Source organism: Aptenodytes forsteri, unplaced genomic scaffold (genome assembly GCF_000699145.1).
Source record: "Aptenodytes forsteri isolate BGI_AS27 unplaced genomic scaffold, ASM69914v1 Scaffold53, whole genome shotgun sequence".
NCBI lineage: Eukaryota > Metazoa > Chordata > Aves > Sphenisciformes > Spheniscidae > Aptenodytes > Aptenodytes forsteri.
Window position 1 is genome coordinate 2,751,365 of NW_008795909.1, and position 25,819 is coordinate 2,777,183.

At 43.7% G+C, this 25,819-nt stretch overlaps 1 protein-coding gene across 1 annotated transcript in view; it reads left to right on the top strand.

The window, feature by feature from the left end:
* The first annotated feature begins 380 nt into the window (after positions 1-380).
* Positions 381-25,819, top strand: part of FOXP1 (forkhead box P1) — a 230,729-nt gene continuing 205,290 nt past the window's right edge. The window contains exon 1 of the mRNA XM_009284364.2: positions 381-431. The gene's annotated coding sequence lies outside the window, so the exon portion shown is untranslated. The remainder of the gene's footprint in view (positions 432-25,819) is intronic.

Sequence of the window (25,819 nt, forward strand, 5' to 3'; positions counted from 1 at the left end):
ATCTATTATTCAAACTGAAAATAGATTGATAGACATCAAGATTAAGAAAGTTTATGCTAGAGAACAAAGATGTCTCATCTCCATGGGTTTTTTTTCTTCTTTTTTTTTTTTTCCTCCCAAAGACCAAGTTGTTCGTGCTGAACTGAAGAGCCTCACGCTGGCTGGTACTGATAAGCAGCAGTCCTGTGACTTGATTGTTTTTATTAACTCTCTCTGAAAGTCATTCACCATTAAACACGATTAGATTCATTTGTTGCTTTATTTATGTTTGTACTTGCAAATGTGGTGCCAATGAAAATGCTTTGGGTGGTGTTGCTGACGCCGACCGACCCAGCAGTCACGTGTGTTACCTTCTTTCTCTGCAGGGTAAGAAGAGTGACCTTTTTGGGTGGCTGTAGCTGAAGATTGCTTTACAGGAGCAACTGAAGAAGGTAAACACAAATAATATTTTGCACACGGTTTCTGAAGCATGTCTGAAGGAAGGCTCCGATCCTGCAAACCCCAGGAGCGTGCCTTAGCTGCACAAGTAAAGGCTCTTCTGGCAACATGGATAAAGATCACAGCGTTGGGCTTGGAGCTAAGCTTTTGGAGCCACCGCTGTGCCTTAATCCTGTGTTTTGCCTGGGAAGCCAATGGTTTAGGTGCCCAGTTGCATTTTAGGAGCAAGGCCACAAAGATGCACTTTTTGGCTTTCAGCCATGTTCTGAGAAGGCTGTTCGGTAACCGGACAGAGCCTGTGTGCAGATGGGAAGACCTTGCTCTGGCTGGTCTCAGTGGCCATATGGCCAAGTCCATGGCCCAGCATCCATGGGAGCTGGGCTGGGAGCTGCAGCGGCACAGCCCTGCGGCAAGGTCCCCTTACCGGGGCAAATCCCTGGGGAATGGTCAAGCCAGCTTCAGTGCTGCTTCGTCCCAGGCTGAGACACTCCTGGATTTACAGCAGCACGTCGAGCAGAGCAGGAGAGCAGAATTTAGCTGTTAATTTGATTGCTTATTATCACTGCAAAAATTAAAACACATGCTTTTTAGTCTTTCGGAGCGTAGCGAAAACGAAAGAAATACCACTCTCTGCAAAATGATTTTTATTTAAAGCAACGTGAAAGTCCCTTGCTTCTAAATTAACTCCTTGCCTCTCTTCTAGTCCAAAGTTTCGAGTTGGAAAGGAATATTAACATCACAAAACTGGTGATTCACAAAATTAACTTGCAGAAGAGAAGAGTAACGCAGATCAGTGTTTGGTACTGAAGGGTGTCATCTGACTGAGGTTCATATGGCTGCTTTATAATCACCTTCTTTCAGAAATTAATAGTCGGTTAAGCACCATAGCAACAAGCAACACTGATGTAAGCGTTGAGCAGTGGCTGCTGTTCGCTGTGATGTCAGTGCTCGTTAGTGCTGTTCTCTTGACCTTGTTTGAATATAAAATGGTGATTTCATTTTAAACAGAATTTTGCAGAATGACTAAATGCATCAAAGTGAATTAGAGCTATTTTTATTTTTAATTTTATTAAAATGTACTTCAAGGGGGAAAAAATGTCCCTGTTCTCTTCTGTTTTAAATTAAAATAGATCTGAGGATGATGTGGGTTTTTTTTTCTTTTTCAGTTCTTTGTTGCCAAAAATATCTATTTAGTGAGGATGAAATTCATGAAGTTCAAGTGAATATTGCAATCCTTGGCCATGCCAGTCGTGTATGTCAGCTGTATGATATATGCCTCTCTTCAAGATTTGAATATTAATGGGGTTTTTATGGTGGAGCCCATGATGTATTAGATGCATTTCAGCCACTGAAAAAGAAGCAGATCCTGCAGTTTAAGAAGATGGTGGTTCCTTGCCCTGCAGTGGTGTTCCCCCTTTGAGTTTTTGTGAAGAAGGGAAAAATTTTAAGTCCCAGGTGCATCAGAGGGCCTCAGAATTTATGGGATTCTTGTGGAGCCATGGGAGTTCATGTGTGGCCATGACGCTATGTGACCCAGGAAAAGGAATTTTGGTTGTGATAAATGCAAAACACTACCTTTAGACTAGCCTGAAGTTTGTAGGCCGTGGCTCCAAAAGCAGACGTATTTTGTATTGCTACCATCAGGACACCACACATGCCAGAGGTACCCTCTGGCGCGCACCCTTCAGCAGTAAGCAGTTTGGGTGATTCGTAGAATGTATCACTGGAAAAGACCGTTAGATCTTTCAGTCTGACCTCCTGAGTATCGTAGGTTATTGAGTCTCACCCCCGGGCAGAGCTGGTAAGTAGGGTTCAGCCAAACGCTGTCTCCTAGAAGATGATCCAGGCTCAGTAGGAAGACTCTGAGGACTGGACAAAACACTGCGAATCAGCTACCGTGTATTCATGCGGGATGTATGTTCAAGCACGTGTTTCAAACTGCACAACAGAATTCACAACTTGATGAAAAATCAGTTGTTCTATGTGTCCTTTAATGTTAGGACTTGCTTCTCTGAGAAGGTTTGGCTCTGTCCTGCTTCCACTGCAGCGAGGGGTACTATTTTCAATGAAAACCTATTTGCTGCAGGATCGGTCCATAATCTTGAAACATATTTCGTGAAATAAAGCCATAATGAATGATATGTGGTCCAAGAAACTGGATGTCAAATTTCAACTGGGTGAGAATTGAAACTGCCGAGATAATAAACCATGAGAATAGGAGATAGTAATGGAAATAGCGATAGAGTCCCAATTAGAGCAGTGCCACTTAAACAGGGAAGGTTAAGGGTTTGGTTGATTGAGTTTGAGCTCAATTGCTTGATAGCTTAATTTCAGGTGAAATCCCATCTTCCGAGTTAGCGATTAAGCCGCTCAGTGCAGTTACAGAGCAGGACTCTGCACTCCTTGAGGAGCGGCCGCGTGGCCCCGGGCGTCCCAGCACTGCGTGCGAGCCTGGCCTCGGGCACGCGGAGTGGGATACAGGACAGAGCTGGTAAAATAGATTTTTATATTGTGTGTTTTGTTTGCTTTCTCTTTTTTCTGTGACCTCCAGAGAGATCTGAATGGAGGCGCAAATAACGGGATAGATACAGCAAGGGGCTTTGATGGTTAAACCTTCAGAATTAAGATGTTTACACTCTCCTTTACTTAGCACTGTTAGGCATAATGCCTAATTATATGCCAGTTTTTCCTCAAAGTAAGAATTTGAATTGAAATGTTTGATTTGGGGAGAAGGGAGGGGAAATGTATTTTTACAGAATTATGGACAATAGTGTTAGTTTTCCAGGAGCAGTCATTTTTTTAAATGTGTGTAAAAGCATTTTCAATAATCAAACACCATTCAGCGAGCATTGTAAATCAGGGATAGCTTGCATGCTGAAAAATTGAAAAGTACAAAACATGCTACTAAAGTTGTACATTATTGATAACAAAAGACACATGCAGACTTTTAAGATAGCAAAGATAGAATCCTTTAGAAAACCTTTAGCGGGGAAAAAAATCAACACAAAGGATTTAGCGAAGTTGCACTTAGTTTAAAATTTCAAATCTTAATGCTTGTCAGAGTTAAATGCTGATTAAATATTGTTAATAAAACAGAAGCTGCCTGCTGTAACTCAGAACCGAATGAGATGATCAACAGATAAATCTGTGGGTTTGAGCTTTAACTTTTTTACATATGTATATTTCCTCCTCCCTTCCCTTCAAGCCAGGAGAAAGGTCAGGAGGACTTTTTTTCCTAAGCTCAGTACAAAAAATGGATTGTGCAGGTTTTCTGTGTCGAAAATGAAGTGGTTCTGGGACAAAAAAAAAAAAAATCATTTTTTCCCCACTAGTCCCACCACTTTGTTTCATCAGGGAGAGTCATAGCTCCAAACCAGGTTGGCATGTCGCTGTGCCACGTCTTCGCTGGCCATAGCAGGAGGAGCTCCAGGCAAAAGTCGAAGCCCTGAAACAAACTTTCTCAGGGAAGTTTCTGTTTATGAAGGGCTCAACAGTGTGTGCAGTTTCTCCCCAGCACTCTTCCTTGCTAGTGACTTTCCAGAAGGTGTGCTGGTGACGTCCTTACTCCTGTTTTCTGTACCGGCTGGGTGGCAGCGATGCTTGCACGTCAGGCAGTGGGAAGTTAGTAGGGTGATGTTTTCCTTACTGAGCTCGGCACCTTGACTTTTCTTCCTTTTGACCTAATGGTCTTAAAGCATATTACGGAGCAGAAATAGCCATCGTTCCTAGAAGACGCCGTGTGCGGCTACTTCTGAATATGGGTCCTGTGACTTGGGTGCATTCATAAGAAAGTCTGTAATGGAGCAGACAACCTGGTTCTTGGACGTTTTCTCCAACGTCTTCTCTGCAACAGGCCCAAATTACATAGAGCCGTACTGGAAGCATTTTGCATGAGTGCTTGTATCACCCCCAGCAGGAAATAGGGATCTGAGAGACCCCCATTGATGCCTGCTGCTCACTTGCTGGTGGGGTGCTAGTCGTGTAGCTGGGGCGATTAGTGTCTGTCAGGCCACATCTAAGACTGGATTTATTTACTTTTGGATTGTTGGGAGAGGTTGTAATACTCTGCTTGTTAAGACCTTTGAGTTACTCAAATTGAAAGGTACGGTGTGGTGCAAAGTGTTTCTGTAATCTCTAGTAATAGAAATTACAATATTACCTGCATGTTTTGGGGTAAACCCTAAAAAGGTTGTGTGTGGGCCTTTGGAAACACAAACTACTTGAAGACCTTACCTATGAATGAAAAGTTTAGTCCAGAGATGGGTGAAGCTGTGACTTTTCTGAAGCAATTGGGTCAAGAAGATGTAGAAAATAGATTAAGACATTTTGGAGTAATTTCAAAAGTATCTGAGCAAATCTCATTAACATGGACCACTAGCATGCTGTATTGAAGACTTCAGAGATCTGTCAGAGGAGTTCTCTCTGCGCTATTGTCTGCCAGCATTAGCAGTCTCAAGAGAACATGTTTCTTTTGTTTGCTTTTGGCCCATTTAGCTTTTCTTCTTTTTCTTCTTCTTCTTAATGTTCCTTAATATATTATAAATCTTCAGGTGGGTTGGTGGAAAAATATGTTTCTCGGCTTTAAGATAGTCGGTAGCAGGTATTGATCCTCTTAATCTGACGCTTTTGGACCAAATCCTTCTGGTCTTCATGAAGACTGCTAAAGTGAGCAAGACCCGTCTTCATGAAGACTGCTAAAGTGAGCAAGATTTGGCCAGTATTTTGCATAATCCTGCAGTGTTTCTTCCATTAGCTTAGGTAGATGCTTGATATGATCTTCAGTAAAATGCAAGTGCTGATTTGTATTACTTAACACGTGTTCAAAGTACCATCATCCGTTTTGAGGCTGCGAAGGACATGAAGCACAAGGCTGAGTGGTTCCTGCACACCTCTAGATTTGGAAACCACTAGCCTAATCTGTACCCACAGATCGAACACAGTTGCATATATTGAAAATGGCCTGACATGTAAAGGTTGTAACTGCAGGTTAAGCAGCCGTAAAGGGTGCACTGATGTTTGCCAGTTGCTAAAAAGTGCTGTGAGGTCCATTAAACTAAGCTGCCATCAGAGGAGGCCCAACTTTCCTCATCTGATGAGTTTCATGCAAAAATGGCCATATTGGCAAGTGCCGTCATGGAGCTCAGGGCTGCAGCATCCCTGCCACGGGCAGGTGTTTGAATTCCTCCCACCACCCGTCTGTGTACGAGGAAATTTAAGCTATGTGCATCCCAAGAGGGAGACACGACATCCCATGCGAGGCACTGATGTGTCTGCGAGGGATTTTTTTTTTTTCCTTGTTGCAGTGATGGGTAGTGCTCTTGAAGCTGGTTGGACTCGTCATCCTGAGCCATTTGGGAGAGGGTGCTGTAAAAGCTGTGTTCAGAAAGTTGGAGCCTGTTCTTGTGCCATCAGTGGTCCGTGAACAGCCTTTCCTCTCTCATACTGATTTTAGCTATTTTAGCCATAGCTTTGCTATGGATGGTGTTCAACGGTACATCGCTGTGTTCATCTTTTAACTTGGTTTTTGTTTTTTGTTGCAGTGATGGGTAGTGCTCTTGAAGCTGGTTGGACTCGTCATCCTGAGCCATTTGGGAGAGGGTGCTGTAAAAGCTGTGTTCAGAAAGTTGGAGCCTGTTCTTGTGCCATCAGTGGTCCGTGAACAGCCTTTCCTCTCTCATACTGATTTTAGCTATTTTAGCCATAGCTTTGCTATGGATGGTGTTCAACGGTACATCGCTGTGTTCATGTAGTGCTCTTGAAGCTGGTTGGACTCGTCATCCTGAGCCATTTGGGAGAGGGTGCTGTAAAAGCTGTGTTCAGAAAGTTGGAGCCTGTTCTTGTGCCATCAGTGGTCCGTGAACAGCCTTTCCTCTCTCATACTGATTTTAGCTATTTTAGCCATAGCTTTGCTATGGATGGTGTTCAACGGTACATCGCTGTGTTCATCTTTTAACTTGGCCTAACTACGCATACACCAAGGAAACAGCTCATAATACACCATGCAATGCAGACTATGCAATTTCCAGCCTGGTTCTTCAAGACCAGCCTGGATAATATGTCAGGACACGCTGCATTTTATCATACCTTGGGCGAGGAAAGGGTTGGGAAATGGCATAGGTAGGAACGGCATCGGCCCTCATTACTCCAGAACCCAGGCATGGGCGACAGGTCAGATAGCCTGAACTCATGCTCAGTCTCAAACACAAAACCAAATATGATGGAAAGATCCAGTTTCAAGGTTTCCTTCTGACGCAGGCAAATAACTCTTAATTCAGAGTTGTGCTGAAACTTGCCCTTGTGCAAGTCATGCTGCTGGGCCAGTGGATGCAATGGTGATTGCTGCTTGCTAGTGCAAATAGGCTGACGGGCTTTAATACGCATCGCTGCTGTCTGTTAGCATCTCACAGCCATGCCTGCTTCTCAACACAAGGGCAAGAACCACTTGTAGATTTGCAGGCTTGAAACCTGCCTTTAGAAAACTCGTGTCGCAAAGACGGTGCACGCTCCTGTGTTATAAAATCTAGAGGTGTGAGAAAATGACACCAGAAATAGATTCTTATTGCATATTTCATATTTTATTTGGTCATCTCTAAGGTCACTGCCTGTGCCTTCTACCACGCCAGAAGTATATCTTCCGGCATACTTAAGTTATTGTCCTACAGCGGTAGCAACCATATTTTACAGTGGCAGTGTTACAAGACCAGTGATGTCAGTGGGCATTACAGGAGGCCACCCTTTTTATTTGGTAGCTCATACTAAAGCCAAGGCATTAAAAAAAAAAAAAAGTAGTAAGTTTTTGGCCCTGATTGCCTGCCCATATTTCTCATTGCAACATATGAAAGCATTTTTCGCTGCTGCTAATGGCAGGAACTTCAGACGCCACCTCCGAGATGTTTAATTGCTAAGTGTTTTTCCCAGTGCAATCTGTGAATTTTAATTTGGGGCTCTCCCACCTCTGCTGACCGTATACTTTTCAGTGTGTTTTGCGTAATGCTGCTTAATTGCTCAAAAGGGTCATTTCTGACTCGGAGCTCACTGTTTATTTTTTTAGTAGGGTAGCACAAACATTTGGACATCTGTAACTAAGACTCTGACGTCATTTCCATTGCAAACCATTAATATCAGTAGTTTATAATATGGCTTTTCAAAATAGATTTTTTTTGAAATATGATGATCTCTTTCTATTTTGTTTTAAAAAAAAATAGAATTGTTATTCCCCTTTTTTTTAAAAAAAAAAAAGATAAATTGCCATCTTTTGAGTAATAGGTCTACTTTCTTCTCTGTCATACCCTTTTTGTTATTTTTGATAGCCCCTGTGTTTATCCATATTAGTTGTAATACAAGTGTTTCATTTAATCCTCTGACATGTTTAAGGGTTAGTGGATCCCACTGATGGAAGGAAACGTCGGTGGAAGGGCACAGCATTTCCTGCTACTGAGGCACTTCCACCAATGGAACAGTGGTACGCGGTCGTGACATTAGTAATTGTCTGTAAAGATCTTAGAAATAGAAAGTGGTACATTTAAAAGCCAACAACAGCATAAATCAGTAATATAGGCAATGAGACCATTTCCTTTTGGGGATTTTTTTAACCCCTTTTTAATTGGAAAAATGTCATGCAATTATTTTTACGGTTTGTGTTTGCTTTATTGCTGTCATCCTTCTCCATTTAAATTTTATTCCAATAATTGGGAAACATAGTTTTTACTGGAAAAATTTTGCTTTTAAAGCTTTATTGAATGCAAATTGAATATTGATAAAAATGTTATTATTGGAAAAGAACAGAAAAATTATTTCTGAAAAAATATAAATTCTTTTGCGTCTTTATTCCTCTTTAAGACCTGATGTCCAGTGAGAAAAAAATGTGTGCTTTTATTGTTTGTTTCCTTTTGTTTTAAGGAGGGAGAGATGATTGCTTTTGGTGCTACTTGCTTAGAGCGTTCAAAGCTCTGAGCTCAGTTTTGGAGAACGTTAAAATAAGCCCACAGGAGGTCTTGTAAAAGTTGTAAGAAATTGTAAGCATGTCTGCTGAGTCAATTATAGGAGACAAATTGCCAGGGTAAGGCTGTAAGGTTCCAAACTTGTTATTTACTCTCTGCTATCTTTAAAACAATTCATTTCTGCCTTTGATTTCACAGCAGCTACATACGTGTTTTGGAGGGGGGAAAAAAGATATTAATTAGACAAAATATTGTTTAAAACTGAAAGAATTATCTGGATTTGTATTCATGTAGTTAAAAGGAGAAGCTGGCCTGTCCTTCTTTTGAAAGTTGAATAACTGAAAAAATATAGTTTAAAAATGCAGGCTTTGGCTTTTTAAAATTTCTCCTCAACGAGACTCAAGTGCATGAGGCAGTATTTTTTTAGATAATTTGAATTTTAATATTGAAGTTATTCTTTTAAAAAAAAAATTTTATCTTGAATCCCTGAGAGCATTCACGATTTTTTTCAGAGTTTATTAACCCTGTCATAAATTTCAGAAAATTGCGGAAGAATAGTGCAAATCCAGCATGCGCATGGTGTAAACCCCACGTGTATAGTGTGTGCTCGCTAATTCTCTCGGTTTGTGTCGTTAGCGTGTCGTATGTTCATGATATGCAGGCCAGCTGGAGCATTACCGCTCTGTAAGCTGCCACGGTTAACTCGGTTTGAAATACATCCAGATCAGCCGTAGCATTTTCTAGATACTTGATAAGGTCCAAAAGTCCAGTAAAGTCCTTTTCCTCCTTTCCCAGCACAGCTCGATGGAAAGCTCAGGGAGGAGCTGGGTAAATAGTCGGGTTTTACTAGAGCCGGTTGTGTTTGAAACTCCTGCTAAACTCCCACGGTGGTTCCCAGCAGGACGAGGCAGCGTTGTGGTGCCGTGCTACATCACCTGCATCCCAGCGTCACTTATACTCCACCACCCGAGGAACCTGTCTTTGAAGTTGCCCTGCCAGAAGCTACTGGAGAGGAAGGCTTTTAGTTACAAGGGGTCTGAGCACCCTCAGCGAGTCTGAGACTACTCTTCAGAAAAAACATCCATTCTTGCTGTCATACCTAGAGCGTAGGTGGTGTTGGATTAGTACTAGACACTTCAGGATCCCCGACCATTGCTGGTGTGGAATGAAAGATTCCTGTGCTGCAGAGGGTTTGTCATGCACAGCGATGGGCAAACATGGTGGGGACTGTCCGCAGTGTCTTGTGCATTGCCCTGTCGGCACACATCTCGCTGCTGCCTTGCAGATTGGGGTTGTCTTTGGTCCCAGAGGTGTTTAGTGTGGGCCGTGAGATCTCCTCTGTCCCAGCCCCCCTAATCTTACCCACTCCTTACATCAAAGGGGTAGATACATGTGCATAGGTCTGTCCAACCCAGGCATCTGATGGACTGTCGTAGGGGAGCAAGCTTTCTGGTCGGAATGTTGCTTGGGAATATTCGCAGTTGGTAGGTTTTTGTTCAGCTGTTGGGTTTTTATAGAACGTTAGGAAAAGCTGTTTGTCCCTTAAAGTAAATCTGTGCTTTCCCAGCTCCTTCCCTCCGTTTCCTGCTGTCTTCTCTCAGCTAGCAGTGGCCTTCTCCAGGCACCACCATACTAGTTGGGTGCACACAGGAGGGGGAAGCCCTGGGCACTCCCTGCGCGCTCTACCATCATAAGGCAACATACCCGCAGTTCCCCACTTGTTTCTCCTCTCCTGTGTCTTCCCTCTTAGCAAGAGTAGGGCAGTTATCAACTGTATTACGAGATTCTAGGTATCTGCAGAGGGTAGACCTCAGAGTACCTCCACGCGTGGCTGGGGCAGTAGCTGGCCTGTCCCAAGTCTTCTGCTTCCCTGCTGCTGTCATTCCTGGGGCAGCATGTAGTTGGCCAGGCATGAAGTTCCCCAAGAACAAGCGGGACCTTGCCCATCTGCAGAGAGGATCTGCCCCCAAAAGGAGGAGGAGCATGGAGTTAGGGGTCTTCATCACACTTGGCCCCAATGCCTTCACGAAGCGCAATGGAGGGTGGGCTGCTGGTGATGTGGGAGGAGGTTGTATGGGAACCTGTGATGTGTAGGAGACAGCATCGGTGGGACAAGAAGTTCTTCCCCCAAGAGGAGGTGGAGAAAAAGGTCCAAACAAGCTTTGTGGACATTTGAGGAGACCTTCTCTTTAAAAACAACTGTAAAGAGACTTTCCCAGATTTTGTCCTCTGACATTGACATCCCGTCTGGTCACCGCCCATGAAGAGCGATCTGTGGCATCATCTGGGTAAGACCTTAGTATATCTCTACGGGAGAACTAGAGTTTATCATAGTTTTATATTGGGTTTCCCTCAGCATGTAACTGGATGCATTAATAGTGACATGATCCCGGTGTGACCTGGACTTTAATGGGTTTGAACTTGGAACTGTTCAAACATTAAGAAAAAGCCCTTGCTCCTTGCATGTAATCAGCAGCTGCTTTTTATATGCAGAACCCGGAGCTGCGAAGGTTCAATGGCGGTGTATTTTCAACTTTCAGATGAGAAGGACTAAATAACTGCCAAAAAACCTGGGCTATTTCTCTCCTGATGCAGACGTGTGACTGCCAGGACATGCATACATCAAAAAGACAACGTGCCTCTGAGCAGTTTAAAACTTACTGCTTTGTTTTGTTTTGCTCGAGGCAAACGAAATGTCAACCCCCTCAGTCTTGGGAGAGGGTTTTTGCTGTTAACGTGCGCTTTGCGCAGAGCCTGAGCCTGCGAGTCAGGATTTGGGGTTCGCTTCCTACCTCTGCGGCTGACTCACTCCGTGGCATGGGTGCTGTTTGTTCTGGGCAAAGCTTTCTTGTTTTTTCTTGACTTTGTACGTTGCCAGCTGTGCATGAGGTACCATCCAGAATATGCTCTTTATCCTATGTCAAACCTTAACTGTGACAACAAGGCTGTGACTTGATTTTCCCGTCTGCAGCGAGAGCCAGATTTGCCCCTCGCCCCCCCCAGAGGGACATTGCAGGTTAGGTTATCTGGCTGCTGTGTGTTCAGGCAGCTCAGAAAGGTACAAAGTGTTTCTTTTTAAAAACAAACAAAACAACAAAACAAACAAACTCTGCGAGGCCTGATTTTTCTGCAGTTTTGGAAAGTGTCCCCCATTCCTCTCCTGCCCAGCCACATACCTAAAGTGGCTTCTTTACCAAGTTTCCGCTTGAAAGGAGTTCCGTTTACAAAGTCACCAGCTACCTGCAAGCAGGTGGGCATAAGGGAAGGCCTAACACCAGCTTGGCGTTCGTGTTTCGCGTGGAGCTCTGCAGAGATGATGGAGAAATTAGTCACCTGCCACCAGAGTCATTCCCGTGGAATGATGATAGAGCAACCTGGAGCAAAGATGTCTCTTTGGAGAGCTGTTGACAGATTTACTGACTACCGGGTCAGACTACGTTGCCCTTTCTTTTTGGTATTAAGAAGTACTATGCATCGAGTTTACTAATTAAATTGTTACCAAGTTGTTGTGTTGTAATGTGGGCCCGTAATGTCAGCAAAGTCACCCTGCCTTACCCCGCTCCCTCCTCCCGAGAGCCAGGGCAGACCTCTGCTTTGGGGTATCCATCTCCAGCTCTTTTCAGAGAGTCACATACACGGCATTATGTTTCGTGTATAATACTTTTCTTTTACTAGGGATGTAAATCTTTGGTCTATAGACCTTTGGTTCGGATTTTTCTTTAAAACATTAATGAGCGTTTTAGTTTTGAGGGGAAAAAAATTACAAGTAATGATGACATTGTGTAAAAACGTAGCAGCTAAAGCATACGTTGTTGGTTTGCCTTGTCTTATAGGAACATCATTTTTGCACATCACTATTAACAATGCAAACACCCTGAAATGCTAATAGCACTAGTAAGCTTTTAATTCCATGGAATTTATTGCTTGCTGTATTTCCATGAATTTATAACGCTTTGATTCTTAAGAGCCCCATTTAATCAGTTTTGCCTGGCACAGAACATAATAAACAACTTGCTGGTGCTAAAGTGCCACATGGGGGAGGCTGCTAACAAGAAAGTTAAATGCTTCTGCCACTAGCAGTTTCTTCGCTGTATTTTTCATGAGCTGTTACTACCAGTAATGTACTTTGCTAGCTTTAGAGCAGTGGTTAAACACAGTGACAAACCAAACAGCACTCCAGCGCTGTAAACACCCAAAGCAATACCATTTTTGTTCAGAGCTACAGTTTAAACCAGGCTTGAGGCTCAGTATCATTTTACGGTGATCAGTGATTTTTTTTTTTTTTTTTTTTTTAAAAGGCCTCGTTTTTCTTGATATCTCGTTTTTCTTGATATCTTAATATAGGACTTTTAGGAATAACTAGTGAGTGGTATTGATCAAGAAAAACAGTGCAGGGGGAGAGAAAGAAAAAAGAATTGAAATACCTTAAAAAACAGTTCTTGTTTGTTTATGCTGCTTGACCATAAAAGTACCAAAAAGACTGTCTTAGTAGAAAAATACCAGATTATCAAGTGCTTTAAAGCAGAAAATGTCATTTGAGTCTCAAAACTGCACCAACTTTATATAATTACCCTTTTAATTATCCCCAGTGGCCCATGAAATTTGTAAAATAGAGCATTGAGAGTTTGATTTACTTACATGTTGCACTTTAGTGTTATGCTCTTAATGAATATTGTTTAGTACTAATGTCAAGCAGAGATTGCTGAGTGCTATAGAGAGGTGCATGCGGCAGAGCTGGGTATTCAGAGGGGAATTGTGGAAACCACCTTAAATGAAGAGTATGTATGTACGTAAAGCAATACGCTATAATTTTTGTTGCCTGAATGGAAACTATATTGATTTTATCCTCTGCATGCAAAGTAGTTTACTATATTTTCTTTATTTAACCATGCCGGAGTAATAACCATTTTTAGGGCATGTATTTGGTTCCGTGTCAGCGTCTTCTTTGCTACAGAGAATAGTTGCGTCTTTCCTCTAAAGGACCAGGACATGGAAGCAAGCTTTTTCATTTGCCCTTAGGAGCTAACTGGTTTAGTCTATGGTAATGGAAATAACAGTAATCAGTATTTGATGTGGGGTTTCTGTGGGGTATCCAAATATCATTTATTGCCAAGAAATTGTGAGAATAAGCTTGGGGGAAATGTAATCCAAAGTGTGGTCTAAAAATCCAGCTAAATTAAACAGCCATCTTCAAAGGTGAATGGAAACATCAGTGAACAGTAAAAGTAAAAAGAAATAAAGCGGAGTCTGAAGGGTTAGATAATAGGATGTAATAGCTGGTGACCTCTAAATTATTGGTACAAATCAGAGCGAGGTGGAGACTCAGCGGAAAGTATTTGCATTTGAAAATGGTCATAAAATGCTTTCAAGTGATGGTCTGGTCCTCAGGATCCATCGTCTGACAAGTTGGAGAGATTTGATACCGTGGGTGAATGACTCAGAAGGGTGGGTTGCCTTCCTCTTGCCTCACGTGCCACTTTTTCCTTTCACCTTTTGAATTTAGCAAGTGTTAAGAACAGCATACAAGTGCTGGTACGGGAGGTTGGACCAGCGGTACAACTACTTCGGCATCTCTAATAATGTACATGACCAGATGCCTCCAGAGAAAGTGGAAAAAGTCTGAGGTTTTACTTTCCTTCCAGAATTTTTGTTGATGTTTTCCTGCATTCACTGCTGTAACAGTCTTGGTATTCCTCTTATCTAGCTATGCGCTGCTTTCATTATCCTGCTGAACTCATGAGACCTTAGCATGGCTTCAAATTTCGTAGACCAATTTGTATAGTGTTGAGTTAAAACTCAACTCTTAATTTGTTTTTCCAATTTGTGAATATTCCTGTAATTTTGTGATATATATTGTTGATATATAAATACTGCAGTTGGAGGAGGGAAACAACAGAAAAACAATTATTTTGCAACTTTCACATAGTTCAGAGAAAATTTGAGTTCACATTCTGGCTTCAAATGCGTGGCAAAAATCTGTTTACATCCCAAGGACCAAGATTTTATAATACAAATTTTTCTTAAAGAAAACAAGAGAGTTAAGTGTTTGGTGTACAGCTGAAATTTGGAAAGGCAAAGTTGTCTTAATTGTTTACGGAAACAAATTTCAGGGAACTGGTTTCTGGAATTCTGAAATTTGAATTTATTTATATTTGAAAATATCTTGTTTAAAAGAAGCTCAAGGGAACAACCTATGAAGAGGCTAATTAAGCGTTTTTGTACAACGCTGAGCACAATGGGGCTCCTTTTTTGTTTGTCCTGAGGCCCCGCAATAGTAAACAAAATTACTACTAATAATTGGGAGCCTTGATTTGAAGTCGTGCTGACTGCAGGACGCAGGCAGTGTCAGTTTTCAGTCAGTGCATCAAGGCTGACCTTGAACTTGTATCTGCTGATAAGAGCAGTGCAATAGCCCAGTCGTATCTGAGAGCGTGTCGTAGTGCTCAGCGCTGCTGGTCGGCTTTGCCAGTGTTTCTTCTCTCCTTGTCTTGTGCCCTTTCTGTGGCCAAAGCCTGGGTGAGCCAGGCTCTCCTGATGCAGAGAGTCGTCTCAGTTAGCAGCAGCAGCAGAACCACTGCAGATCGCCCAGGTGCTCCTTCTGCCAGGAAAGCCATGCCGAATTCGGTAGGGGAACGCGAGAAGATAAATTTGTTGTAACAGAAGTGGTTATTTTGGCTCCGTTTTATTTCATGTGGTATGTTTTCTGTCTCCTCTACCACCGTGCATGGGTGCGTCGCTCCCTTCCGCTTGTACAGCTTTTTAAATGTGTGTGGTATCATACCACGCTCTGGTCTTAATACACCAGGAGATGGTAGAAGACAGTGTATTTGTCTTTTTTTGCTATTGAAAGGGTTGGAAGTTTGCCTGAAAGCCAAATTGCGTGGCAGGAGATTACAAAACGTTTAGTTTCCAAATCTGATTTTTTTCCCTTGCGAATTTTTCTTGCTTGCTCAAAGACAAGATTCATCTTGAACAGCCCCAGCTGAGGTGGTGCTCATAACCACGCTGGAAAACGTCCTGTGGCTTGGAAGAGCACCTGGTTGGAAGAAGGACAGGTTTTCGGGAGCAGTTAGGGCGCTTTCAGTTCTCACCCCGTCTCATTTCATACTCACGTGCAAGCGTTGGTGGGCCGTGGTGACAGCGTGGTCTTGGCACGGGGCATTTAACGACGGTATTGATTAGTCGCGATGCTGCCCCACCACAACGGATGGTTGCAGGTTGCTGTCGCAAATCTTGCATCTAAAACATCATCTCTGTATTTCCTTTTGTGTCTAGGCGTCAAAATTTGGGCAAGAGTTTATGGCCCTTTTGGAGCCATTGAACTGCTCTTGCGATGGTTCTAAAAACTAAATAAAAAAAAAATCCAAGGAAAGTAAAGAAAGGCCAATCCCTCATACGTTAACTCTGTGTTGTCCGGTGTATTAACTCAGTATTGTCCTTCCGCAGTAGTCTGGCATCACGTATGTGGACAGAAATGTGAACTCTCACCTCAGCAGTAACTAAGTGAAATTTCTGAAAGGCGGTTTTACTCCTGTCTAAAATTGGAAGCATGAAGTGGAAGGTTAATAAGAAGAGAACCCTCTGAACCTCGTGGTTAGACTCGCATTTAGCCACCCAGCTGAGGAGGGGTGAGGGAGCCGAGCCAAAACCATCAGAGAGAGTCCAATCAGATCACTGTAGGCATTCTTGTTTTCAAAGTTGGTAGGAAATGGTTTTCTTAGGAAAAAATGGAATTGATGTTCTTTTTTTACTTTAGGAGCCAGTTTTCTGATCTCCAGTTAAGATGATGAACTTGTAATGGCCTTGAATTTCAGGTCTCTATTTCACTGTTTTTCATGAGCTGTAGTTTGTGCATTTGTTGGCAAATTACATGTTTTTGCAATCCTGCACGCCTCTTGCTTTTAAGGAAAGAAAGGAAGAAAGAAGGAAGCTGTGTTACGTTTAAATGCTCTTTAGATCCCTCTGCATATGCTTTTGCATATTCTTGACGGATCTTGCTTTGTTTTATGTGTTTGTAGCATTTTTCTTACACTTTGTGCAATCATTAGCATTAATGGGGATTTGCGGGTGTAACAAGAGGAGAACATACCCCAGAGTGTATTACTTAATTTCCCTTTGAAGTGGAATGAAGTTGTCCAATTGGCCATATGCTGTGATTTGCCGTCGTTAGGAGCAGTTTTTGACTCCTTGTAGAGTAGGTTAATCTCTCCTAGGGAGCCTATGATTAATCACGTTGGATTGTATATGGCATAGATAGATAGATGCCACCTTTAACAGTGCCAGTAAGCTTCTGAGGCACCTTTTCTGAGCCAGGAGCAAGAGGTGCACACTATAAATGCACAAGAACCGTTTGCCCCTGCAAAAATTGTGCACTCACATGATTAGTGAGGCGTGGTATTAAATTATTTGAGCTTTGTGCATAAATATATACCGAGAGAAGCCTTGCAACTGGGGATTTTGAATATAGTTTTCTTCTTCATGGGCCAAACACTCTGCTGTAGATCAGGCCAAGGGTATTTCGGTGGAGCTCTGCCCAGGTGTAGCAGCTGAAGAGCTGGTCCTCTTTGCGTGTGTTGCACTGTCCCACACCCAAAGAAATGCCTCCTCATGTTTTATGGGTGGACTTTGCAGCTTGATTGGAAATAGAAACACAGTAAACAGCAACTGTGTCTCAGAAATATCCCCAGCAACACAAACTGTCGCTATTTCAGCTTCTTTCCAAGGCCCCATTCTTGGGGGGGGTGATCTGCAGCTATATTACAGGCACTGTAACATAAGCTGCAGCACCGATCCTGGAAAATCTTGTGGTACAGCTAACAAATATCTGCAAAACCTTGTTTGTATGTATGTGTGCTTACATTTAAGATGCAAACTTGTATTTGAGTGTGCTTGGCTCCCTGCAATATATAGCTGCAGAGCTATTGCTAAGATCTTGGAAGAGATGGGTTTGTAGTCTGATATCTTTTTTTTACTGTGTTTTTCTCACTCTGATGTTTATTAACATCTTCCCTGATGTCCAGTTACAAGGGATGGGTGCATAAAAGTTTACATGGAAATACATCTCTCTGTAAGTGCTCTCTCCCTGCGATTCCTTCGCAGCTTTAAACCGAAACCAGTTCCATCCTGTTTCATCCTTTACCCCTCAGACCTGATAGAGAGGAGGGATATTTCGCTTTTGTCTAAAATTCACCTTGTCCTTTCCATTTTTTAGTTTGATTTGCTTGTTGATTTGAAGTAGCGGGTGTGACCAGCCGTCAGAGCCCTGTTGGGAGCCCACTGCCAGGGAGAGCATCCCGGCTCACCCTCGGGATAGCAGGAGGCACAGTCCTGACTCCTGCTTTTTATTCCTGCTTTTTCCCTCTGAACACACCGGCACATCCGAAAGTCTCCTTGCTGACCACTAGTGACTTGAAGCACTGAAACAGGAGCTTAGAGTCAAGGCTGATGATTTTCTTTTCTGCTTCACCCTGCCTGAGCTGGGACCTGTAGCCAGGCTCTCTGGACGCAGTTCAGTGCAACTGGGGACACGCTGGACATGAAGGGTTTGCCTGTTTGCCAAAAAAGCTGCCAGCGCCTGTGGCAGCCAGCAACGCTTTGGGCCGGTTGTGTTTTCCTCGGCAAAGACCAAAAAGAGGGCAGATGGGAATACGGAGGGCATCTCGTTAGACTGAGCCGAGAAAGACGGAAGGGCTGAGCTGCGATGCTGGTTCTGTGTCCCCGGGGCCGAGACACGTGTGTGTGGGAGAGCGATGCACCTCCATCTTCTTGCTCCCACCCCTTTTCCTTAAGGGTTTTGCAGTGCTCTGTGAGTTTGGAGGCACACCTGCAAGCCAGCCGCCTTGCAAGGGCTTCATGGTGGACAGGAATTTTGTCAAGAGTTTATGTCCTTTCTTGTCCAACTTACTTTAAAGAGCGAGCTAACGAGGTGCTGTAATAATTGTTTCAAAGCCGTTTTGGAAGAGAAGCTCTGTTGTAATGGTTTTAGTTTTGCTGCACAGCCACCCCCTGACCTGCCTCGTTTTTTCTGCTTTAATTCTGTCCCCTGCCACAGCTGGAGTATGTAGGGCAGACCTTCACGTCCCTAACCAAGGCGTTTAAAACTGATGAGCAGTTTTGGAGTGCCTAACTGAGGGGCGCTGAGATTCCAGAATCAATAGATGGATTTTGGGCAAAGTCCTTGTTCTTCGTAGCAGATTCTGCTGGTTGGGTTTGCTTTGGTTTGGTTTGCAAAGGTTTGACAGGGAATATCTTGTTCTGTCTTTCTAAGGGTCTTTGTCCTGCCTCTAAAAGATAAATGTACCAAACTGCAGTAAAAACAGGCCCTACCCAGAATTAGTTGTCTGGTTCCTTTCCCTGGTGGAGCTTTTAACCTCTGCAACGCAAGTAACACGTTTGCAACATTGGATATCTTAGCTTGAATACAGGATGTTTTCAAAAAATAGTTTGATACCATGTCTGCTGGTTAGCCAAAAACCATTAAAAAACCCAGTTTGAATTGAACTGTGTAAATTGAGCTGAAGGGCTGGTTCTTGTTTCTTCTCCTACCCCATCCCAGTAAGGCCACGCAGTGCCGTGCTGGAGCTCCAGCAGGTCCTCGGATAGTTTGAGAGGAAAATATGGGAGTTGCACTAAACCACCTGAGAAAGAATTACTGCCAGTACAGCCAACAGCCACATTTAACCTTTGGTACGTCATCGTAACACACAACGTTTTAGGAGTGTTAATTATTATTTCGGGTACCCTAAGCAGGGAAAGTGTAGTGTCAGCTGTTGTGGAAACAAATCAAAAGACGGTCCTTTCCCTAACCAGCGCAAAAGAAAATACGTTTTCTGCTTAATTTCTACTAAAAAGGAAAATTATTTTGAAGAATACTTTTTTTTTTCCCTATTGTCACATTGTATTTCCCTTCATCCTCCTTTCCCAGAATCTTCTGTGTATCTAAATCCATTAAAATAATGGTAGCTGGGAAGGAAAGAGTAAGGCCAGGAATAGGTGCCAAGCGCATATTTACAGCTGCCCTCCTCAAAGCATCCTGTTTTCTTCAACACCGAGTCTGTTCTCCTTTTGTAGATGAAGGAACCTCTCTGAAATATCCAAGGTTGAGAAGGTTTGTGTGTGTGTGTGTGTGTGTGTGTGCATATGGGTGTACACCTCTGTATAAGCCCGTCAAAACTGTGACTTTTGTGATTATTACTAACATTTTGTCTTTTGTGATTATTTTGCACTATTCTCCAGCAATTTCTTTCTAAAAGGCTTCTGTTGTGAACCATTAATGTCGGTGGGCTCGGCCACTGCTTCCGCGTGGTGCAGAGGAGTGGGAAGAGGGTATGACTTTGCAGAACATAGGGTTACCTCCAACCACAGAAATCAGGCTGTAAAAATGATGAATATATCTCTTCTGTCATCCATAGATCTGACAGTTTTGTATAACTTATGAATTAAACATCTGGGAGGTGTATATTTTTTTCACCCTTTTAACAGTCACCAAAACCGAGGCAGATAAGCCGTGGAATAATTTTCAGTTACCCAGTAACGTTGCAGCAGGTTTTGGGAGCAGATCCCTGGCATCTCTCTCTTAACAGAAATGGCAGAATTGCCATTAGCGTTAGTGAGATCAAGGTGGCAGCCGGTGCTATGCCTTAACCACGAGACTTCAACCTTCAACTCCATGCAAAACAGACAGGACCTTTACCGCAGAGGTCTCATCGGAAAGATCCCGACAAAGTAAACAGCATGACACTTAATTTATCTACCCCAGAAACATGAAGGGCTCAGTCGACCTGATGGGATCTGTGGTTCCAGGGAGTCTAGGTATTTAAAACCTGATGCTCAGCCTGCTAAGCCATCCCCTGCAGCTTTCCTTAGTGCGGAAGATATGAAAAAATCTCCTGTCCTGCAAAACAGATATTAAATTGGATACTCTTTCACCCTGCCACGATAAGAAAGGCGGCAGAGAGATGCAGGAAAATGGAATGCTGCTTAGAAAGAAAATATATTTGAATCTAACATAAAAATTGGTGAGATAGGAGGATTTTCAGTGCTAGTAGCAATACCCTCCCCAATGAGTTGCTGAAAATTCAACTCTCCCTGTAGTTTTTGCACTGGATTGTGAATAAAAATGGTTGTGATTGATGAAGCGTTTGGTGTCTCACTGTAAGTTGGTCAAGAGGGACTTCTAAATCACCCAAATGAAATATTGCATTATCATGAACAGTAATATGTAACTGTTAAGTATGCCGTTGCTTATCATAAGCTCAAGCTCCTTCGGAGCTCTACCCGGCGAGAAATCTTTGCGAGCTTTGGAGCAGAGAGCCTCCGCACGGCCCGGCAGTGCCGCGGGGCTGTGCCCGTCCCCTCCCAGGTGGGACACACCGATTTTGGAAGGACCGTTCTGCTGCACTTGAGGCTTTGCCTGCATCCTCATGGGGAGTGGGCAGGTCAGCTGAGGCAGCAGGGACGGGGGGAGGTTGCTTTTGGGTTTTGTTTTCTGAAGAGGCTGGAAGGAGGAAAAGGCAATATGCCTTTGTTTGCTGAAGGGCATGGACCCATTAGTCAGATGCGGAAAGCCTTAGAGATTAATTACTCCCTCCTGTATGGGGCTCGTTACATAGTTTTATTGCATATTGGAGGTTTTTTTGTATAAAGCTCTTTACCAGTTCTATGCATAGGATAGAATATGAGAAAACAAAGTTGATGTTTCATGGGGAACCAGCAACATAGCATTTAAAAAAAATGTAATTTCTAGTTTCTTTACTGACACCAAGAAGGAGGCCAATGTTATTCCTATTTTTTTTTAAAAAAAAAAAAAAGGACTTCTAGAGTGGTGACCCACACCTCCTGTTGAAAAGCCCTGGTGTTCCCAATGTGACTACATACCAAGCCTGGTGGGCTGAAGTTTTCTATGTCCAGAACTTTCCACAAAGACCTTGCAGCTGTTTCTCAGAAAAGGATTAGAGAAATGGATGCTGCCCTGGCTGTGCAAAAACACACTTAACGCTGGTTAGCCAAGAAGCATTAGAATTTTCCGTGTTTTGGGGCTAAAATGTGGAAATGGGCAGGGAGGTCACACTGAAGTCAGGAGTTTTGCTTTGGACATACCCGCACAACTTGATCTCAGGTTGGCCAAGCTACAGGTCTCCAAAAATGTCCCAAACTGGACTAAACCCTCTAGTTCCTCTGTAAGGGACAAAAAACATATGCAACCCCACCATGAGATAGGTGACGTGCTCAGGCAGTCACGGTTCATTTCTCTCTCTGGCCTCCTTGTCCCTGTCTGCTCATTTTCCTGCTTCCTGAGGTGGTGATGTCTCCTTTCTATTCAAATCAGGTGGTGGCTTCCTCTACCCCTGCCTGCCGGTGGGGTCAGAGAGGAGGAGGAGGCGGCGGCAGTAGGTGGGGAATGGTGCCACACACCTAACCTCCCACTGAAGTCTTTTACCTGCTTGTTTTCGTGTCTGTGCTCCAACGCGTGGGAGCTCGGTGGCTTCTCGAAGAAGAGGTGGTCAGGGTTGCTCACCGTGGTAGATTGGTGATGTTCTCTGTTTTCAGGAGTGTCTCGGCAGTTTGGGTTAAGCTTTTTGCCAAAATTTGGCCTGTGGCAGAATGCCCAGCAAGGAAGAGTTCGGTGCAAATGGTTAAAATTTGGCAAATCTACTAGTAACTGAAAACAAGGTCGTTAAGATGGGACGTGTTACACTGGGTGGTGTTAGTGGTTGCACCTATAGGATACGGGAGGCTCTATGCAAGTATGCATGTATCATATTTTAAAATATTAATATTTTAAGCAGTGTAAAGTTAGAGGAAAGCCTTCCATGTGTGTCAGAGGCTTGGATCCTGTTGGGGTGAAGTAATATTGCACAGGGGTCGGAGGAAGATGAAGGAGAAGCTCTTCTCTTGCGTTTCCTTGGGATGTGCCTCGCTGCTCGCTCCCAAGTGAGCATGAAGTCCTTCGATTTGGCTCCACGATGCCTCTAAGGTATGGAAGAAATGCCTCCTGCTGCTGCCGGTTTCATTGCACGGTCAGGTCAGAAGGTTGATCTTCAGCAGTAGGGGAGAGGGAAGTTTGTGGACGCTAGCAAAAGCTGCTGTGGAAACTTGCAGCTGCACACCTTGGTTTTGCAGCCGGTGTGTTTGTGCTAACGCTGCGAGGCTCAGCAGCGCGGTGGCCTCTGCGTGGCCGTGGCCGAGGAGCCTCCATTTGACAGCGTGCAGTATTTACACGGAGCAGCCGGCCCTGCCCATCGATCCCCCCCTCCCCATCGATAGTAATCTTAACTCGTGCACCTAACCTGAAACAGTCATTAAACTTTTATCTGAATAGGAAAGCTTCACGTTTTCTTGACAGAACAGATTCTGTGGCTACTAATTTATTACTGCAATTTAAGAAACAGACGTCTGTCTGACATGTGCCATGTAGTTCAGTAGGTCACTAGTGACATCATACTTAAAATCGTTATCTTTGCAAACTGTGCATTTTGGGTAAAAGCTTTTATTTATAGTCAGTCATTAAAATTGAGACCTGATATTTACTTTTCCTCTGATTAGGTTAAAGAGTGAATATGAACAAAAAGTGCCCTCCTGTTACCACCAAGCAGTTTACAAACTGCTATTCACATGCAGCCTTTTCAAAGGAATTATGTTAAACCATTATGGGCTTAAATGGTATGTCTTAGTTAATACATTTGTTTTTTTCACTGCTAAGACTGGATTCAACACTGATGTGTGTCATCAGGGGTATATTTTATTTCTTCCTGGTCCCTTATAGGTTCTTGTCCTCATCACAGAGCAGGTAAAGCCTGTGGTCCGTGCTGGAAGTGTTAGATTTGCAGAGAAGTGCTGCGTTACCAGGATTATGAGACTTCTGGAGGGGTCGGTGGGTTGCCCCCGTCGGTCTGAGGTTACGGTGGCAGGAGGACCGAGGCGGTCCGGGTTCTCGTCCACATTGTGAGCATTTTGCTGGGCCAAATTCTGAATCATCCTGTTGCCCAGCCCCTGACGTGATGCGTGTTTTAGCCAAGGCAGGGGGACTGCCAACATAGTAAGGTGCTCCTCTGTAGAGCACGAGCTGCTGTAAGCCAAATATGAGGTCCCCGAAGGATGCACTAAGCTGTACGGTGGGATGTCATCACCAAATCACCCATGATCCGCTGAGCCATAAAACCTACTGGCCACGTCTTACGGGTGCAACACAGACCTAAAGAGCCAGAGACAGCAGCCCCCTTCACGGATCAAGTTCTTGGGGTCTCCATGAACTCTCCCACGTTCTCCCGTCCTCCCCTCGTGCCATCTTATCTCCGATGTCAAATGCCCTTACCTGCAGCCACGCTCAATATAATATTCTGTGAGTGCTTAAAAATAGTGACCATGGGCGCTGGTAACTTTTCCACGCCCGGTTTCTCCGTGGAAGTACCAAAGCGGTATGGGGTTGCCCCCAGCCCAGCAGCACGGGCTCGGCAGGACCCGAGCCCCCTCCCCGGGGAGCCCCCCTGCCAGGGGCTTCTCACTCGGCTGCGGAATACCGCCCCTCTTCATGAAGGCTCATGAGGGGAGAGAAGAACCCTTCAGAATTGGGTTTACTCTTCATGAGGCTCATGAGGGGAGAGAAGAACCCTTCAGAATTGGGTTTAATAACTGTAATGAAAATTATTTTTGACCAAAAATTACATATTACTAGTTGGCTCAACGGCACAGTATACTTTCTTAATATCAGATAGGGCTGGGTTGTTTTTTTCCCCAGATCTTACTGCTAAGATCACTGGCCCATTTCAATTTTTATTGAAACAAATAAACCCAATAAAAACACTTATGCTGAGAGCTGAAGCTCCACATAAAAAAAAAATAAAAATTACTCTGTATTGAATTTATTGATTTATTTATTTACTCCAACTGGAAAATTGAGTATTGTGTTAATGTATTTTATAAGAATCGCAGTGCTCGATGAAATGGCTAATTTATTTTAGCGTATACATAAATAGCTAGCAATTTTCAGTGAGACAGGCTAATGAAAATGATGCTATGAAATTGTCTATACTATGAGGAGTGATGGAGTCAAGTTATTATTGGTTGAGTGCTACGACGTAGTGAACTGGCCATCATGTCTTTGAACTTTTGAACTGCTACTTGGTCGTGTGATTTATTGATTTTGATACCAGCGTGTTAAGTTAACTTTTTATTTTTGTTGGGGGAGGTTGCACATGCAGCATAGATGAGTAACGCGCTGTGTAATTTTATAGATGTTTAGGTTAAACAAGATGGTTGAAAAAATTTAAAGCGTGTTAACAGAGCAGGCTTACGCCATGTGGAAAGGCAGAGAGAGATGCTTGTAGGTACCATTAGATGTCAACACTGATGTTCTGATTGCTGCGGATTAGCCGAGTACGAGCGAATTTGGCAGGGTAAGTGTGCATCATATTTGTCAGAGAAACGTTGCCTTTGTTCTAAATTAAGTGCGTGATCTCATAGCAACTTTGTTTGCCTACCTACCTTAAACCTCTCCTCGCGGCGTATCTTATCACGACGGTGCCTGGTACAGGCAGAGAGCATCAGCGATCTCTTTTGTCAGCCCTTTCCAGAGGAGCGCTCCATTTTGCCGGCCGTTGAGCGGCGGAGGATGCTAACTGGTGGTGCAAACAGTTCAACAGCTCGTGTTGGACTGTTGCACCAGCGAGCTGCCCCGATCCGCCGTCACCAAGACATACAAACTTGTTTCATCTTCTAGCTGTAATTCCCTCGCAGGCTGGCTGCTCGTGCTGAGCCTCGGCATGCAGCGCTCGCCAGCAGCTGCCTCATCCCTCGGTGCGAGGAGATGCTACACTTGTTCTTCTTGGTAATTTGCTTAGGACGTGGAATCGAGGTATTAAAATAATATTGTTCGACTTAAAGTGTTTTCCCACTGCAGAACTTTTCTCTCGACCGTGCTGGTAGGGGAACCTTTGCATGGCGACTGCTCTGAGCTCTGTTTCTGATTAAACCGAATAACTTGACACCTGCATTTTACAATTTGCTTAAAGTGCTTTATCCTGTAAAACGGGCGATTATAAAGCTTTAAAGCCAGCAGACTTGCAGGGGTTTGCACAACTTAGCTCATCCCACCAGTTCGCTGCGATTGTGTAAAATGCGACTGGACTTTTCTAATCTACTTGCCCCCTGCTTTCCAAATCGCAATTTTAACGCCTCTCCTCCCCATCCCCACTCACCCCCTCGTTCTGCCGTGGGTCTCGGAAATGCATGCGGGCATTATTGTTGGGTTTGGGGTTGGGTTTTTTTTTTCAGTGATTAAACTGACATGTCTTTATTTGGATGTTAAAAGCACTCCCCCTCCCTCTGTGACCCAAAACATTTTCAGCAGTCTTGCATTGAGAAATTGGGAAGCTGGTACCACTTGACTCACCCCCTTTTTTTCTCTCTCTCCCCCCCCTTTTCTTTTTACTGAATTTTTTTTT